The sequence below is a fragment of the Eurosta solidaginis genome, chromosome 3, assembly GCF_040869045.1.
Source record: "Eurosta solidaginis isolate ZX-2024a chromosome 3, ASM4086904v1, whole genome shotgun sequence".
Lineage (NCBI taxonomy): Eukaryota > Metazoa > Arthropoda > Insecta > Diptera > Tephritidae > Eurosta > Eurosta solidaginis.
Genome location: NC_090321.1, coordinates 25,248,836 through 25,268,239, shown reverse-complemented (window position 1 = coordinate 25,268,239; position 19,404 = coordinate 25,248,836). Strand labels below are relative to the sequence as shown.

Genomic DNA, 19,404 nt, shown 5'->3' with positions numbered 1-19,404 from the left:
TGGGCTTTGTTTTGAATGTTTCCAATGAAAAGGGCAACTGCGTCATTTTCAATATTTAAGTGTTCGTATGCGGGCTCATCTTCGTTTTTAGCTTCACTTAGGTTTTTATCGGCATAGGTAAAGGTTTTTATTCTCTCGAATAAAAAAATTCTACTCTGGAAGCACGTGGAATTTGCGCCCTCGTATTCACTTTCAGCAACGATAAGTATATTTAGAAAAAGAGTTTCAAAGTCATTTATATTTTCGCAGACGGACATAATCCCCAGGCACCGTACATAAAAATCTTTAATTTTGAAATGTCGCCCGTCAAATACTTTTTTTCTGCACAAAATTTTTATTAGATGTGCAATATCAATTCTGATATAACACATCGAACACCGTTAGACAAAGAACGATAGCAATCAGAAATATACGTCTGTAAACTCTTTTCATTAAATGCCAAGCAGGCAGCGTTCAAAAATGCCATTGAATAGTCGCATACAATTTCCGGAGGGCAACAAGCGCCATCTCTTAAAATTTCCCGAAGCCAATAGCAAATAAAATTTGCGTCGTGTTTCTGCGACACCATCGAAAACAATGGTAATACTCCATTATCTGTTGGAATAACGATTTGGTAGAGTAAAGTGTATCTTTTCACGCCGCCCTTGGAAATGTAGGACTTGACGAGACCACCCGTGGCATCAATTTCGATTTTACGAAATTTTTTTATCAGATCTTTATACAAAAAAATTTGCATCGTAGACCAATACATGCAGTACATCTTCTCTAGACCAATTTCTCTTATATAACCTGAATATTTTCCTTCACTTTTCATTCTAGACAACGAATTTATCGCATCGAGCTTGGGGTCGATAGCTAATTGGCGATTGAGCGCTGCTTCTTTAATTTTACGCGTAGCGGGGCTGTGAGGCAAAAACGGTGGTTCAGGATCACCAAAGGAAATTTCATTTAATACTTCATTACGCCACTGTCTAGGCTTTTTAGCTATCAACTCCTGACCTACAATTTGACGTTCAACACCTCGGACTGGGCGCTTTGCACTGTGTGGTACTCCTCGAGTGTCAAATGTTTGAATCGAAATAGTAATACCATCGCCAGAAGCTGGCTTCGCGATGGAATGAGCCTCAAAAGTCGCTGCGCATTCTTTGCACCTTCCGCGTATCTTGAGATAAACTTCAGCTTCTGGTGAGTCGCAGACTTTCCCGTATTTGAAAATATAGGCGCAAGGAATTTTTGTTTTGAGGAAAAATACTTTTGCCACCAAATCTGCCCAGCCGTTTTTCAAAACCCTGTACAACTTTTCACCCTTCGTCCCAACGCCGTAGATCCTAGGTACTGGAGAAATCTTTTCCCAGTCGTCTTTCGAAAGGACTAGGTTAATGAATAGGGGAGGGTATTTAGAATGCTCGTTTTTAAGAATTTCACAAGGAAAATACTCTGTGTTATTTGATATAAGGGTAGTTATTTCGTTAGAATCTTCAATAGTTGGAATATTAAAAAACTTCTTCAGTTCAATTAGTAAATTCCAACGATTGCATCTTACATACGCGTTAAGTGTTTCAGGTGGCAGTGGTTTCTCAAAGCAGGAACAAACACTTTCCCATACAATATCTGAACGAGACTTCAAGCAATTATTCTCATCAAAAATTTTATGTAGTTTCAATGCATCAAGCAATAAATTTGGATCGATATATGGTGATCGAGGCATATTTAAAAATTCAAAGCCAATTTTTTGGGATAAGAAAAAAAAAAACAATATTTTTCAAAAGAAAATTAAAAATTAACTTGATTAAAGCTAAAAACCCTCACCTTTCAAAAACATAAAAGTGTACGCGCGACTTATTGTAAAAATGTAAATGATCTTAGAAAAAAGTTCTTAACCAAGGATTTTACACCTTACATAAAAAAGCCACAATTTTAGCTTTATTATGACATTATAACTAATCCCTTAACATACAGAAAACCAACTTATACGTAATGAAACGGATCCAAATTCCTCAAATTCAAAGTTCAGGCTTTCGAAATCGAAATTAAAAGTATAAAGGCGTGAATTTTTGTAAACAATAATCTTCATAGTTTTTACTCAACGCATGCGATAATAATTTTTAAATCACAACCCACTTGAAGTTCTGAAAAAATACACGTGAGACAATTAATGTTTAATTGCTTAAATAATTATAAAACAATAAAAATTTACCTTATTTACGGGTTACACGAGGCAAAGCTTTAGCAAAGCGGAAATGCTTTGACAGAACGAAAAATTACACTAAGCCGAAATTGGTTTGTCTTCAAATCAAATTTGACAAGGGATGGTGGAACTTCGTTCCATGTACATCAACTTGAGAACTTGCTCTATATTAAACAATCAAGGAAATATAATGATAAACGTTTGAATAACACAAACGTAACTTAATGTGCTTAAATCTTCAATCAGAAACTTTTTTTTTTAAAGGTTTTAAAAAATGTTTCTCCTTACAGGAGCACGCCAAAACGATTCTTGTTTAAGATTCACATTGGCCATTATAATGAGATGTCTTTCCGAGACTTCGTAAGTTTTTAAACATATATTTACACATGATCGGTGCGTAAGTGCTTTTGTAATCATGTTTTCAATAATAAGATTTATTCATATTGAGCTTTACGAAATTATTGGTTAAAAATTGTGCACAGAAAAAAAGTCGTATGTTAGGATGTTTTATTTTCAGTTGCATTTTTAGTTTCCATGTCCTACATGAAAATTCAATTATCTTAATTCTATTTGACATATTGCCTCATCTTTACTACGAAGGATCGGTCTTAATTCCATAATTAAGTGCTTTAACAGCACTGTTTAAGCAGCTAGTAGCCACCCTGAAAAAAATCTTATGATTAAACCCTAAATAGAGTGGTCTGAGATTAAACTCTCTTTTCTACATTGGTGCATAATTGATCCTCTCTAGTCCCTTTGGAGTTCAGTTGAAATTAGTCAGTTTGTGAAAGAGCACTTCTCCGACGAATACTGTTGAACAAAAGATACCTGACAGTGCCCGTAAGGGTACGAAGAGAATAAGACGAAAAGAATCCACAGAAGTACAAAGAGGATACCAAACAGTACCCATAGGGGTACAAAGAGAACGAAAAAAGATCTATCCAACAGTAACCGTCGGGATATAAGGAGGGCCCGTCCGACACTACCCGTTCCGGCATAAACAGGTACAATTGGTCATATTCTTTTGCAATCATTCCTGATTTATCCTACACTAATCGTTTTTTATCTGGGTAGTAGCTACTGTTATGAAGAGCAATGAATATTATTATTCATTACTAAACCAGTTACAAGAAGTCTGTAACGTCCTACATACGGTCCATGAGTTTTTCGAATTTAATTTCTCCATATAAAATCTAAAGTTTGACCCCTCTGCAAAACCCCAACAGTCTTCTACCGCGACCAAAACTGGCATGTGCTATTTTCTACATTAAGGTGGTCCTTATGACAAAAACTTGCAATGTTTTTCAGTTTCACCCCTTCAATAGGTAATACCAAAGTCAAAACATTACTTAAAAGAATTTTGTTTACATTGGAAACACTTGGGGGCTGTCGCACAGGGATCAAAGCTAAGATCTCTCTGTCGAGACTGTAAATATGAACATTTAATTTTTTGCTAATACCCAAAATTTATAATGTTATCGCAGCCGATATCATGCAACAACACTTAACTGTTTCAAAACGAAAAACTTGATATCTCAAGAAATAACCAAACTTGGTGAAAATGTAATTGCAGGTGCAACAGGAGTGACCGACATACGAACGGATTGCGATGATACAGGGTGTCGAAAATTGGCTATTTTTCCTTGCTATTTTCTACTATATTTTTTTTTTCAATAAATATTAAGGCCAACAAATTTCAAAGTAAAAAAAATTAGATGATTTTTATAAAGTACCTTTTCCGTACTTGTCAAAAAAAAAAAATTTTTTAAATTTGTAAATAGTTGCTCAAAAAAAAGCCCAATTATTCCCCTGAAAAAATATATGTCTCACTTTGTGGGGCAATGCAATTTTTTTTGCGTTTTTTCGCTTTTGAAGCTTATTGGAACTACCGCGCTACAGTTTCAAAGCCCAAGAAATATATATTTTGACGTTGCGCCACTCTTTATTTTAAGTAACACACAAAAAAATTGAAATCAACTCGTATTGTAAAATATTTAAAAACAAAAAAAAAACATTTTTTATGCAACGCTACCCTGTTAGATCTTTTTATTTTTTCTCCAAATAGCGCCCATGTACGCCTTTGGAAAAATGTGGGGCTGTGGGCTGTACATTTTTATAGGGATGTGCATGGACTTTATCTGGAGCAACAATAAGAAAAATCCAACGCTCTAATATTGCATCAAAAAATTGTAAACAGATTTTAAAAAATTTTTTGTTTTTAAATTTTTGCAATATTTGCGATTTCATGTTGCTTAAAATAAATAGTATATACATACTCCCTTACAAAGAGGTACAGGTCCCTTTGTAGTACAACGTAAATCTTTTATTTTTTTGGGCTTTGAAACTATAGTGTGTCCCCATAAACTTAAAAAAAAAAAACGCAGAAAAATTTGCATTGTCTCAAAGTTGAAAAAGGTTGCAACTAGTATGTTGAGTGACTGTTTTTCGTTCTACTGAACAGTTTTTTTTTTTTGGCAGCCTTCCTTGTATGGTCGACGATATTTATTTTGAAAGGAATTAGATTTTTTACAGGACAAAGAAAATTAAAAATTCAACAGAAAATAAAACACCCTAATGTACATGCACCATACCTGTTGTTAAATTTATTTTTTTAAGAATTTGAAAATGCTAAATTTTCAATAGAACTTTGAATTTTATTGAATTTCAATAAGACAAGGGCAAAGTGAAGTGGATTTTAAAATATGATTAAATTTTAATATGTGAATACAGATAACAAAATATATATAAAAAAACAACGTTTTGTTGAAATCAATAACGATACTGGAAATAAAAGTTTACTGCACCATGCCCATGTTAACTTTGTAGCATTAATTATAAAATACTTACTGATTTAAACACTTATTCACTCACGATTATAACTAACTAGGAGGGCGAAATAATTTTTTTATGTTTAATAATACAACACAAGGTTCTCCTTTGAGGCTTTTTAGAAATTAATAGTATACTCTTTCACCAATTATTTTTCACTTAGGACTGAAGAAACCGGACAGCACAAACTGTTCAGTTGACACAAAATGACACAATAAAACATCGGATTCGATGCCTAAGGCGAAAAAGTCAAAATCGGCAAATTCGTTTTAAATCTTAGTTATATAATAAAATTCCTGTTATAAATATATAAATAGTATTAAAGTAAATGAATCCTGAGCGCATGCCATTTGAAGTTTCGCGGAATCAAAATTTTGCACTGATCTTTAAAGGCTACAAGAGTAAGGAGTATTTTATAATCCGTTATTGTAGCAGATGTATGCTTTTCTATTTCACGTTAATATAATAATTAAATTACACAACTATGCTTAAATTTGTAGCAAGTGTGCAGGTATATACCTATGTATATACATATAAATATGTACTTATTCTAGGGAAGTTAGAAGTAGCGTCCGCCCGATACTCAACTTTTGCAGCAGAGTTGGCTGCGTTTAGTTTAATGGTAAACGCCAGATAGGCAACGTATCAGTCGTTGCATCCTTAAACTTTGCCAATTTCCTACTTTTGACATACATCAATCACGTCATATATGTTGCACATAAATCTTTTGCCATTTTTAGTACGCGTGTGTGAAAATTGGTGTTCAAAACTAAGAATGCTATTAGTTGACTAAATATTATTATTTTGATAATAGAATCTACAATTTTATTATTAAATAAAAGTATTTCCGTCAGTCGTTTTGTGTCTCACTTTCCACCACGTACGTGCTGTCAGTGGAAAATGGCGTACGTCGTGACGGATTGTATCTGGTGAGCTCTCAATAGATCAGAAATCCTGCGCGCAAGTAATTTGAAGATTCGTGGAATTAGAGTTTTGCATTTACCTACGCTGTATTTCTTTTTTCCTCCTTCAAACAGATATAAGCATATACATACATATTTAATCGCCAATTATATAATAACTAAATGCCATAAAAAAATTTAGAGGCTTTTTCGAAAAAAAAAAAAAATATTTTTGTTATAACTTTTTAACAAACGATGGGCAAACAACGGACATACGATTTAGTACAATAAAGCGAAACAAAAAATTTTTTGGGTTTTTTCGAAAAAAAATGTTTTTGTCATAACTTTTTAACAAAAGGTGGACAAACGAAAATTTTTCCTGGACAAACGTGGACAAACGAATGGCATTTGGTTTTTTCAATTACTCGTAAATGGAGGTGCCAACTTCACACACGAATTTTGTTTTTTTGAAATAACTTTTTAACAAAAGGTGGACAAACGAAAATTTCTCTTGGACAAACATGGACAAACGATGGGCAAACGACGGACATACGATTTGGCATAATAAAGCGAAACAAAAATTTTTTGGGTTTTTTCAAAAAAAAATGTTTTTGTTATAACTTTTTAACAAAAGGTGGACAAACGAAAATTTTTCCTGGACAAACGATGGACAAACGAATGACATTTAGTCCTTTTAATTACTCGCATATAAAGGCGCCAATTTTTTTTTAATTTTTCATTGAAATAATAAAAAAAATTAAAATACAAAAGTAGTATGTATGTATAATAATAAATCAAAAAGGGGGACAATAGTAGACTAAGGATGGAAAATTGCCTTATATAAGCCACATTTTTTATATTTTTTATTATTATTACAGATTGTAAACAATAGGTTAATAAGCAAAACTTGTTCTAAGAAAAACAAAAATCGTACGCATTTTCAATTTTTTCCATAATACTTCTAACGCCATAGGTGGCAAATTAATAAATCCTGTGTAACATGTAGATCACAGCTGGCATATAATGTTCGGGTCCGTCCGAACTTAGCCTTCCTTACTTGTTTTAACACATGCAGAGTTAGTACAAAAAACCAGCACGACGCAATTTGAAGTTTCCGGGAAAAATGATCTTCGAGAGTTAGAAGAGCGAGCCGAATTTTATAACACGTTATGTTAGCAAATGTTTGTCATATATTTCCACATAAAAAAAGACTAAATGCCGCAAATAAATTTACACATAATTTGATGAGCAGCAATTGTTTAGTTTTTTTTCGAAAAAAATGATTTTGTTATAATTTTTTAACAAAAGGTGGACAATAGGAAATCTTTCGTAGACAAATACATATATTGACAAACGATGGGCAAACGACGGACACAAAAAGTGAAAAAAACTTTTGGGGTTTTTCGAAAAAAAAAAATATTTTTGTTATAACTTTTTAACAGAAGGTGGACAAACGAAAATTTTTCCTGGACAAACGTGGACAAACGATGGACAAACGAATGGCATTTGGTTTTTTAATTGCTCGTAAATGGAGGTGCCAACTTCACACACGATTCTTGTTTTTTTGAAATAACTTTTTAACAAAAGGTGGACAAACGAAAATTTCTCCTGGACAAACATTGACAAACGATGGGCAAACGACGGATATACGATTTAGCACAATAAAGCGAAACAAACATTTTTTTGGGTTTTTTCGAAAAAAAATGTTTTTGTTATAACTTTTTAACAAAAGGTGGACAAACGAAAATTTTTCCTGGACAAACGTGGACAAACGATGGACAAACGAATGGCATTTGGTTTTTTTAATTACTTGTAAATGGAGGTGCCAACTTCACACACGATTTTTGTTTTTTTGAAATAACTTTTTAACAAAAGGTGGACAAACAAAAATTTTTCCTGGACAATCGTGGACAAACGATGGACAAACGAATGGCATTTGGTTTTTTTAATTACTTGTAAATGGAGGTGCCAACTTCACACACGATTTTTGTTTTTTTGAAATAACTTTTTAACAAAAGGTGGACAAACGAAAATGTTTCCTGGACAAACATGGACAAACGATGGGCAAACGACGGACATACGATTTAGCACAATAAAGCGAAACAAAAAATTTTTTGGGTTTTTTCGAAAAAAAATGTTTTTGTTATAACTTTTTAACAAAAGGTGGACAAACGAAAATTTTTCCTGGACAAACGTGGACAAACGATGGACAAACGAATGGCATTTGGTTTTTTTAATTACTCGCAAATGGAGGTGCCAACTTCACACGGGATTTTTTTTTTTTGAAATAACTTTTTAACAAAAGGTGGACAAACGAAAATTTTTCCTGGACAAACGTGGACAAACGATGGACAAACGAATGGCATTTGGTTTTTTTAATTTCTCGTAAATGGAGGTGCCAACTTCACACACGATTTTTGTTTTTTTGAAATAACTTTTTAACAAAAGGTGGACAAACGAAAATTTCTCCTGGACAATCGTGGAGAAACGATGGACAAACGAATGGCATTTGGTTTTTTTAATTACTTGTAAATGGAGGTGCCAACTTCACACACGATTTTTGTTTGTTTGAAATAACTTTTTAACAAAAGGTGGACAAACGAAAATGTTTCCTGGACAAACATGGACAAACGATGGGCAAACGACGGACATACGATTTAGCACAATAAAGCGAAACAAAAATTTTTTTGGGTTTTTTCGAAAAAAAATGTTTTTGTTATAACTTTTTAACAAAAGGTGGACAAACAAAAATTTTTCCTGGACAATCGTGGACAAACGATGGACAAACGAATGGCATTTGGTTTTTTTAATTACTTGTAAATGGAGGTGCCAACTTCACACACGATTTTTGTTTTTTTGAAATAACTTTTTAACAAAAGGTGGACAAACAAAAATTTTTCCTGGACAATCGTTGAGAAACGATGGACAAACGAATGGCATTTGGTTTTTTTAATTACTTGTAAATGGAGGTGCCAACTTCACACACGATTTTTGTTTTTTTGAAATAACTTTTTAACAAAAGGTGGACAAACGAAAATGTTTCCTGGACAAACATGGACAAACGATGGGCAAACGACGGACATACGATTTAGCACAATAAAGCGAAACAAAAATTTTTTTGGGTTTTTTCGAAAAAAAATGTTTTTGTTATAACTTTTTAACAAAAGGTGGACAAACGAAAATTTTTCCTGGACAAACGTGGACAAACGATGGACAAACGAATGGCATTTGGTTTTTTTAATTACTCGCAAATGGAGGTGCCAACTTCACACGGGATTTTTTTTTTTTGAAATAACTTTTTAACAAAAGGTGGACAAACGAAAATTTTTCCTGGACAAACGTGGACAAACGATGGACAAACGAATGGCATTTGGTTTTTTTAATTTCTTGTAAATGGAGGTGCCAACTTCACACACGATTTTTGTTTTTTTGAAATAACTTTTTAACAAAAGGTGGACAAACGAAAATTTCTTCTGGACAAACATGGACAAACGACGGACATACGATTTAGCACAATAAAGCGAAACAAAAAATTTTTTGGGTTTTTTCGAAAAAAAATGTTTTTGTTATAACTTTTTAACAAAAGGTGGACAAACGAAAATTTTTCCTGTACAAACGTGGACAAACGATGGACAAACGAATGGCATTTGGTTTTTTTAATTACTCGCAAATGGAGGTGCCAACTTCACACGGGATTTTTTTTTTTTGAAATAACTTTTTAACAAAAGGTGGACAAACGAAAATTTTTCCTGGACAAACGTGGACAAACGATGGACAAACGAATGGCATTTAGTTTTTTTAAATACTCGCAAATGGAGGTGCCAACTTCACACACGATTTTTTTTTTTTGAAATAACTTTTTAACAAAAGGTGGACAAACGAAAATTTTTCCTGGACAAACATGGACAAACGGTGGACAAACGAATGAGATATGGTTTTTTTAATTATTCGACCAAGTAGGTGCCAACTTCACAGAGCTAATTACTGCCACAATCCTTTTGTAGTGACTTTCTTCACCCTCGTAAAGCACTACTTACTCACTTTATCGTGAGCGCAACTACGTTAAGCAGCTCTTTTGTAAAGCAAGTAAAATGAAAGAAAAACAGCTCTGTTAACTTAACATTTGTAACTGTCACTCCAAGAATACCAATGAAAACTGTTAAAATAACATATTTACGTCTAAATTAGAATTAACAGTGAAGGCTGTTGATATGACAGATTTCTCTGGCACCATGGTCATAAGAACAAACTAGTGAGCGCCGTGAGCGTAAGCTTCTCCTTAAAATTCGCTGCTGCTTTTGCGTTGACAGTTGGTTGTTCACTGTTGAAATGACTGATAAAATTAGTTTTTCTAACAGAGAAATGAGTTAAATTGACTTGGAATCTGTCATTTTTACAGAATAATAGCTGTATTTTGTTTACATGTACGTGTACGTCAGAAGACCCATATAGCGGCAATTATTGAACTCGCTTAAAAATGGGTTGTGCTTAATAGCGGAGATACGCACCTCTGTTGGTCATAGTGTATTACCTATAGCTGAATTGGTTACGATGAATCGTGGACACACACACTTTCGGTCATAGAAGTGGGGAATACTGTAGAGATTAAATGGAGTGACAAGTTTGAGTTGCAACTGAGAATAATGCAATTTAGAAGTTCATATAAAGTTTAAGTGTATATGTATATACATGTTTAAAAAAACAGCTATTGTTAACTTGATACCAACAGTTTTTCTTCTGTTGAATTGACTAAACAAACGTGCTCTCTTGACCAAAGACTCTGTTGGATTATCATTAATGCGATCAAGTTTACAGCAAACCCGATTTGTTGATTTTAATAGCGCTGTTTTTGTTGTAACAGTGGTTCACCACATCCATTAAGTGCGACCACTCACTAATTGTCATCAATGTCCACTAACGGGAGTGCGAGGAAACTTGCAGTGTCAACAGGGTTGAACCAGAGAGATAAGTGTGTTTGAGGCGTTGGTTCCACATTGTAACTGAAAAAATGGTTCGTGTCATGTGGGAACACAATACAAGCAGTACATACATTATGTATATCGGTTGATTCAGGATTGGTAAGAGTAATATAGTATCCGTATGGAAGTTGCGCTATAGTGACGTGCGTCTCCCTGGAGAGGTTGCTTTCCACGATTGCGATATTAGAGTATTTGTCTTTAAGAACGAGGTTCACTGGGCAGTCCCTGGCATAGTAGTCTGACGGCTTTTTGTGGATGTATTTGAGAGCCTTTTCATGCTCCTTTTCTTCATACTGCTGACTTCTTAAGTTAAGCCGCATTTCTTCATAATGCTTACGGAGTTGACTTCTTAAGTTCCTCTAAGGCGGGGCTTCTTCAATCAGATGTCTGTTGGAATGCTCAAGGGTATTCAACAGACACTGTTTGTTCAGTATTTGATTTATCTCCTTTATGGGGAGTATGTAACCCTCCAGATATACTATCGTAATTTCTTGCGGTGTAAAAACCTGCACATTACTTGTTTTGTGCGTGTTTCACCTGCCACTCTACTTCGTCTGGCTCTAAGCACCATTTACTTACAAACGTTTTGTCGTATTCACGTTTTGTAGTATTTTGTAATAAAATTACATTTTGTAAAGTTCAGTAGTACTTTTTGTTATATCGTAGTCTTACTTTTATTGCGTTAAAACTTTAAATTCAAAGTTTTCGCTTTTTATTTCTTTTATATTCTTGTAAAGTTGTTTGATTTGCCACACGCATTCCACTTTCTGTTAGAAAAATTTTGTTTTGCTTTTGCGAAAAACGTTGTCACGTATGCTTTTTCTACATATTTTTTCGTTATTACCGTATTCATGCTAGTCATTTTGCATTTTTCTATGATTTTCGATTCTAGTTTTGACACTCCTTTCGCATTTTTGTTATTTTTTACACTTCTAATATTTTACTTTTGCTTGTCATTTGGTTTTTAGTTGCAGTTCAATTCGCTTTTTTTATTTGTTAATTGTTTTCTCATTATATCGCATCATCATGCACTTTCTTGACTCTTTTTTTTCCTTTTCTTCTGATTGTTCCTTTGGCATCGTCTAATCTTTAACTTTTTATGTTTTTCGTGTATTCACACGCCTCTTTGCCTGCTTCTTCACTATTTGCATTACGTGCTTTGCTTTCCAATATCCCTGCAAAAAATGCGACTAGTCTAGAATGAATCCAGGATAGCCAGTTCTGATCTCTTTACATGGGTTGGAGGTGGTGCCTTTTGTTTATGCCTAACGGGTAGTGTCGGACTGGTCCTCTTTATACATCTGCGGCTACTGTCGGACAGATCCTTTTTGGAATTTTCGACACTTCCTCTTTGTACCCCTTTGGGTACTATTCTATAACCCTATTTGTATCCCTGAGGGTACTGTCGTACAGATCCTTTCTGTACTGTTCGACACTTCCTCTTTGTACCCCTATGGAGAGTGTCCGACAGGCCCTTTTTGTATCTATACGCGTAGTGTCGGACATATTCTCTTCGTACCTCTAAGGACACTGTCAGAAAAGTCTCTTTTGTTCCGTAAGAATTTCCGTATTTTAGAATTCTTTAAATTCTAATACAATAATCTTATTTTTTCGTATTGTAATATTACCATAATGGAACATAGATCCTAGTACTCGTAGTAGTAGGTTCGGTATAGATCTTCGCATTTTTCTTAAATATTGATATTCAATCACATTTAATCTTTTTATTTTATTCAATTTTTATTAATAAATTTCAAACTGACTGATGCCAAATATACCCAAAAGGGACTGGAGGGGATCAATTATACCCCTATTTGGACAAAAGAGATCCATCGCAGACCGCTCTCAGTGATTAATCACACGATTTTTTGCAGGGATATTTTACTTCTTCTAGCCTCTTGGCAACTTAAACTTCGGTAGCATATGCACTTCTAAGCCACCATATCTTATTGTGCTTATCGAACTTTTTGAACTACCATATTTCAATTTGTAGCTGTTCTTATTTTATGCTGCCAACTGACTTTACTTGAAGTTTCAATAGATTTTGCAATAACATCCCTTCAATACAGATTAATATTATTTTATATTTGGCATCGTGGCGGATTCCACTAACGAAAAAAATCACAAGCCAAGTTCATGTTTTTTTTGTAAAGGAAAGTTGAAAAAAGTGTCTACAGCGTGAGAATAGGGCAGTTTAAATTATGTACAAGAAACCAATTGGAACGAATTTCCGTCTACCTTTCTCAAATTTTGGTTGGAGACAAACCAGTTTCGGCGTTCTGCCATCTTCAGTGTATTTTTTTTTTCAGTAGAAAAAACAGTCTTCAAACCAAATTTGTTAATTACGAAAAATGTCACTGAAGATGGCAGAACGCTGAAACTGTTTTGTCTCCAAACCAAATTTTAAAAGGGATAAGAGCAAATCGTTCCTATATACACCAGTTATGTTATGTTATTACATTCACTATATAGTAAGATTAGGATACATAAATATGCAGGACCCGTATCGTGTTATATGATCCGTAATCGAAATCCATTTTTTAAATCGCAATAGCTTTGAAAAGGTAAATCCTTTGAGTAACATATGTTAACTAGTGACCATGCGTGTTTATAAGATCCATGTTTTATTCAAATTTTTATAAATCGTTTGACAGATTCATATTTGTCTTTTGAGTGAAATTGGTTTTAGCGTGATCGTATAACGCAGATTTCTTAGTTCCACGGCCACTGTTCTTTCAAGAGTTCGTTGATATTGATGGTCCTTTTCCGAATATATAGATCCGGTACTTTCCGGTAACAAACACCATTTAGTGAGAGTGAGAGTGCGACCGGTAAGGAGATGAATGGAATAAGGGATGGATAGGAAAGAGATGAAAAATGGAGGATAAAGTGGACAAGAATTGAATAGAGTGAGAGGAGAGGAAGCGAGGCTCACTTTTTGAGTGTAGACAAACCAATTTTTGGGCAGGAGAAAGTCCGCCGGGTGCACTAGTATTAAATAAAACTAAGTTAAGGGCTATATTCGACACCTTTGTGTATCTATACTACGTGCATATATAAGATTATGAAATGTCATGTGAAAAATTTCCATTTATGAGCGCCTGTTGTGGGGGTAGCGTGCTCCGCCTACCAGACCCAGAGTTCAAGTTCCGGCCAAATCAACACCGAAAACCTAGAAATAAGTTTTTTCAATTAGAAAAAAGTGTTTCTAAACGGGGTCGCCCCTCGTCTGTGATTTTGCATACACTCCAGTTTGTTAGTGAAAAATCATCTGCATGTTGCAGATGCCGCTCCGGGTCAACGTAAAACATGTCGGTCCCGTCCTGCCAATTTGTAAGAAAAACTAAGCTCGATTCGAACCCCCGATCATACAAATCAGTAGGCCGATATAACAACAAAAATTGTAAGAATTAAAAAGGTGCACGACAATATTTTTCTTCGCGCCTTGACGCAAAATTCAAATGTGTTCGGACTTTAACAAAAGCAAACTCACTCACTCACAAACTTTCAAATTCATGATATAAGTAAGAAACGCAATTTTGGAAGTAACTGTATATCTTACATACTAATACGCAATAAAGCGATTCGTGTTACTCCATTTCTCTTTCCGTATGAGAAAAAAAATAAGAAAATAAATGTGAAATAAATCTATCAAATCAACAACCATCGAAAGTTAGGCAAGTTAACTTTCTGCAGCTTGGTCGCTACAAAACCATAATTCTAAGCCAGTGAATCACAGCGCTTACAGAGACGTTAGCAGAGTTTCCAATACATAAACGCGAAGTTTTGTTTATGGGGTATTTTTATACCCAGTTGTACTTGTACACAAGGTATTATAACTTTGATTGGATAACGGTAGGCTGTACAGGTATAAACGAATCGAGATAGATATAGACTTCCATATATCAAAATCATCAGTATCGAAAAAAATTTGATTGGGCCATGTCCGTCCGTCTGTCCGTTAACACGATAACTTGAGTAAATATTGAGATATCTTCAACAAATTTGGTACACGAGCTTATATGGACCCAGAATAGTTTTGTATTGAAAATGAGCGAAATCGGATGATAACCACGCCCACTTTTTATATATATAACATTTTGGAAAACACAAAAAACCTGATTATTTAGTAAATAATACACCTAGAATGTTGAAATTTGACATGTGGTTTGATATTGAGACTCTTGATAAAAATTTGGAAAACTTTATTAAAATGGGCGTGGCACCGCCCACTTGTGATAAAATCAATTTTACAAATATTATTAATCATAAATCAAAAATCGTTAAACCTATCGTAACAAAATTCGGCAGAGAGGTTGCCTTTACTATAAGGAATGCTTTGAAGAAAAACTAACGAAATCGGTTAAGGACCACGCCCACTTTTATATAAAAGCTTTTTAAAAGGGTCGTGGACGAATAAAATAAGCTGTATCTTTGCAAAAAAGAGCTTTATATCCCAAGTGTATTTATAACAATAAATAGAAAAAACTTCAAATTTTAAAAAATGGGCGTGGCACCGCACCTATTATGACTAAGCAATTTTCTATGTTTCGGGAGCCATAACTCGAAGAAAAATGAGTTCAGAATAAAACCATATGTATATGTATTATTGCGCAGCCTTGTAACACTATTAAGCACACAAAACAAACAACAGCAGCATTTCAAGTGTATAGCTGGGTATGTAATGTTCGGTTTCACCCGAACTTGGACTTCCTTACTTTTTTTTTTATAATAAGGGAGTTCAGAATTTTGGTTGTAAACGTTGCTATAGCAAATATGAGCAACATTTTTCATTTTGCACTTTTTTTGCACTTTTTGTTTTGTTTTGACAGCTGATGATTTGCTATTCAATATTGAAAAAATTAACTACGGTTTTTGATATTGCATTTTTGCACTAACGTAGCAAATGCATAGCCGTGTATTTTGTTAGTGTACTGTAAAACATATGCTGCAGTAGTTTGCAATGCAATGATGCTAGGCCGTTTGTACAAAATCCTGAACTCCCTTAATGTTTCTGATGTTGCGTATTTGCTATGACGTTGCAAATGCCGAGACGTATAATTTTTTGATTTTTTTTTTCGTGTAAGAATACTACACCAGTTTGTAATACAATGCTACACCATTTGCACAAAATTCTGAACTTCCCTAATATATTTAGAATATATTATATACTGCTGACTGTGCTAACACTGAAGTTTTCTTTTCTTTTCATACATTTTTGTCGAACTTTTTATATATGTGTATATTTTTTTGACTGCTTACACATCCTCAAGTGACGCGCATTCTGAGATAGCTTTCTTTTTAAATGCATCCCCCCTATAAATGGTATGAGTAAGTATGTACACGTGTTCTATAAAACCTCCTAACAAATAGGTACTGCTTTTGCCTTCTACGTTCATCTTCAACAAATTCGTTTAGTTGTCGTCATATTGTTCGCTATTCGCTATTGTCCTAAAGCATTCCTGCGTGTCGTTGTTGTGAAGCGTTCTACCTTTCCTCTTAGCTTAAGTTACATATGGCAGGGTATTTGTGATTTAATTCATAAAAAACTTAGCTACATATATGCATTCATATATCCTTTTTTTGAAACTATACCCAAGTATATACATATGTATGTCATATGTGTATTTCTATACATATTTAAATGTGTGTTATCCAAATTATTTTTGGTTGTGTTTGAGGATTCATTTCTTTCAAACTCGTTTTGTTAGTTGAATGATTTTTTATAAAAAAAAATAAAAAAAAAAAAAAACTTTTCCCCCATTTATTCTTTCTTTTCAGCATTTATGCAAACAGTGTGTGATACTTTTTATGGGTTTTAAGTTGAAAACTATTTATGCTAATCTAATGTATGCAAATTGTTCAAGCATCTGGCCTTAAGTGCTCCTAAATGCCGTGTTGCGAAGCGTAATTGCGAAGAAAAACTGCATAGAGGTGAGTTCTTATAGATAAAGCAAAAATATTTTAAAATACTAAGCCGAAACATAGTAGTATTTACTTGAATCTTGAGAATATGTGAGTCTTTATCATGGGTTAGGTTAAGTTAGGTTAGAGTGGCCACCGGTGCGAGCACTAGTGCACTTAGGCCCATAAAGGTCCCGTTGCGATACCGCATGGATCTCTCCTCAACTAAAACAAACAGGTAGATTTAGCACACGTCAGGAATTTCCAGCGAGATCACAAAGATCATCAAAGAAGGGAGATTCCAGAGATTTCTTCCTCTTGTGCCAAAGCGCAAGACAATCGCACAGAAAATGCTCGACTTTTTCTATCTCCTCTTCGTCTTTGCAGCTCCTGCAGTAATAATTATAGGGAGCACCCAACCTTTGTGCATGCCTCCCGATTGCTATATGGCAGGTTATAAGTCCAATCACCAGATATATGTCCCCCCTTCCAAGAAGAAGGAGACTTCTCGTGCGTCTCGTGTCCCAATCAGACCACACGAGCTTAGTGTGATAGCAGGATTCAAGATGGCTCCATCTCACACCCGCTTCCCTAAGGAAAACCCCTTTCAAAGTGAGCTTACAGGTAGCGAGCGGCATGCTCAATTCCTTCTAGGACGACGAAAGCGGAACGGATGTGCCCTGTCTTGCAAAGTTCGTCAGTCATCTCATTGCCTGGTATATCCGAGTGTCCAGGCACCCATAGCAGACCAAGGGAAGTTTGCTCAGCGACCTCGGTAAGAGATTTGCGGCACTTCTCTACTTGTCCAGTCTCTCATGTAAGAAACTGATACAAGTGCTTTTAGTGCAGCCTGACTGTCAGAGTAAATACAAATTTTGTTATAGCTGTGAGTTTTTATGATAGAGTGGGTACAGAATATTAAGAAGACTTTGGAGAATCTTTAAAATAAGTACTCGGTAAGCTGGATACTATAAACTATATGATAACAATGCAGAAAAAAGATAACAGTTCAGTAGTTTAGAAGTAATTTCCTGGTGAGCTAGCTACTTAAAACTTGGAATATATGTACATAGTTTAAAACCGATCACAATTATGAGATGGGTTCTTTCAAAGGCTGAAGTGGCACTCAAATAATGAAATGTCAAGTAGTGATCCCACGATTTAGGATTTGCAATGAATAAAAACTCGGTATTTATGTGTTACGATCAAAGACACACCCGCAAACCGTGAAAAAGTTTTCCGCCCCAGATCACAGAAGATATGGCTCTTCAGTATCGGATACTACATCTGTGGCGAGAGGACCGTTAGACGGCAATAGTTGATGTTTCAAAGACTTTAGCTGTGAAGATTTTTCTTTCGTTTCTTTCATTGGCATTTGAGTGCGCTTGTAATTCTCAACTGGTTTGTGATAAACGTAATTTCAGGTTATTATGTCAAATCGGTATTTTTACAGCACAGTGAGTTGGATACAATATTTTAGAGAACGTTCTGCTTTCTGAACAAATAAAATAATAATAAAAAATTCTTTGAAAAAAAAAAACACGCACTTCTGCACCCTTACTCTTAGATAGTTAGGCAAACGGTCGTGCGAATAGCCTAGCAGCTGTGGTCGAACAAGGTAGTTGTAGTAAGAAGTAGAATGAAACATTTGAGTTACGGTAATATAATAAGCGGCCGGGGCCGTATTGTGTTGGCAATCATATTGTTTATAATTTTATCAAACCTGTATTCAAATAGCTAAGCACATAAAACTGTCGTGAAGCATAGCATTTTTTTTGATGAAATAGTGTTGGCTGTTTATAGTCCGCATATGCTTGCACAGCTGTTTTGCGCTGCCTGTTGCAAGTATGGTTTTAGGGGCACTTGAAGCAACAGTGCAAAGTGAGGAAGGGAATATCCACTAGATGGCGTAATGATCGATTCGGCTAATATTTAGGACATGGTAACGTAATAAATAAAAGGTCTTGAAAAATACGCTATTTAGGAAATTTGTATTCGTGCTCCGACTAACTTATATTCAGAATCTACATAAGATATACAGCAGCGAACATTTCGTCCACTAAACTATTTTTATACCTTTCATGAACATGAAATGGTATATTAACTTTGGTCCGATGTTTGTAACGTTGAGAAATATAGAAGATAGATTCACCATTAAGTATACCGAATTGATCAGGGCGACGAACTGAGTTGATATAGCCATGTCCGTCTGTCCGTCCGTCTGATTGAACGCAAACTAGTCCCTCAAATTTTGAGATATTTCAATGAAATTTGGCACAAGGATGTATTTTTGTATTATATAAGACATTTGTTGGATACGGTAGGATCGGACCACTATAACATATATCTCCCATACAACCGATCGTTCAGATAAGACGACTTTGGTCATTCCTGCCGCAATTTAGAAAGTATAAACGTGAAACTCGGTGATATATTTTGTCATATATCATAGAAGATTTTCTAAAAAAATCATTTTGATCGAAACTATATCTAGTATATATCCCATACAACCGATCGTTCAGATAGAAAGATTTTTGGCAATTTCTCCCTTAATTTCCGATATAAAAACGTTAAACTTGGTGATATATATTAGAATAAGATT

General features: G+C 34.6%; 1 protein-coding gene across 5 annotated transcripts in view; it reads left to right on the top strand.

Moving 5' to 3' along the window:
- The window catches only part of bin3 (bicoid-interacting protein 3), a 305,604-nt gene that overhangs the window by 81,133 nt on the left and 205,067 nt on the right, over positions 1-19,404 (top strand). For all 5 annotated transcript variants that reach the window (XM_067771262.1, XM_067771261.1, XM_067771260.1 and 2 more), the window contains exon 3: positions 16,680-16,832. The gene's annotated coding sequence lies outside the window, so the exon portion shown is untranslated. The remainder of the gene's footprint in view (positions 1-16,679; positions 16,833-19,404) is intronic.